The sequence below is a fragment of the Chrysochloris asiatica genome, unplaced genomic scaffold (assembly GCF_000296735.1).
Source record: "Chrysochloris asiatica unplaced genomic scaffold, ChrAsi1.0 scaffold00526, whole genome shotgun sequence".
Classification (NCBI taxonomy): Eukaryota; Metazoa; Chordata; class Mammalia; order Afrosoricida; family Chrysochloridae; genus Chrysochloris; species Chrysochloris asiatica.
The window spans coordinates 536330-537436 of NW_006409044.1; positions in this window are offsets into that span (position 1 = coordinate 536330).

The following is a 1107-nucleotide window of genomic DNA, read 5'->3' on the forward strand; positions in this document are numbered from 1 at the left end:
AACGAGTCACTATGACTCAAGGGCAGTTAATAACAACAACAAAAACATGTATTTAGAATATCTTACAAGTTTAACTACCAGTAAAACTATCCATACACACCAATGCTCAACACAAGTGTATCCAATATATTATTTAATGAATTAAATGTGTTCAGAATAAACTATTTCCCCTCATAAAAAATAATAAAACAGATATGATTAGAGGAGGGGTTTTCATGTGGCACTTAGGAGAAACACTGGACTGCTAACTGTAAGGTCATTGGTTCAAACTCATCAGCCTCTCCTTGTAAGCACTCTACAGTGTTGCTGTGAGTCAGAATCAACTCGAGGTCACTTAACAACAACAACAACAACAATGGCTATAGAAATTTTCTTGCAATGTTTGTCTCTATATAATCCACCAAAATGGAATGCTTACTTAAAAAAAAAGTTTATTTTTTATTGGTAGAGTTCCAAAGACCTTAATAAGGATCAAATTTTCTAATACTTAGGAATAAATTATTACAATCTATAAAATTTAAATTTTCTGTAGCCTAAAAATGATATAGTTTCTCGGTTTGCGATTGCTGTCTTCTCTTTTTTCATTTTGTTTCTTATGAAATCTGTTTGATACCTGATGACATAAATCACAGTACTTAATATTTATAGAAAAAATTAAACAAACAATCCAATAAACACTGTAACAAAAATAAACTACACACATAGACAGTTAATCTTACCTTAATATGAGACCCCAGGTCAGTGCCTAGACTTTGAGGGGAAGCATAGCAGAATCTAGAAAGAGGTAGTTAACGAAGCTTGTCAGATTTACTGAATAATATATCTTAATGTGACTTTTGGTTCTACAGATATATCAGTAACATGCAAAATATTCTTTATATAATTCTTACCCTCTTTTGCTGTTTTTATCACTATTTGTCTTTATTTTGTGCAAATAGTTCACCATAACATACTTTTATTCTTATGTTTGATACAGTCATTATTAAAAACGTGATACGAAGGATTTAGAATGATCAAAAATCAATACTTATTACAAGCTCTTACAGTTGACCACACATTTTCTTTACTAGGATATTTTCTTTAGTGTTTATATTTGAATCACTTTCT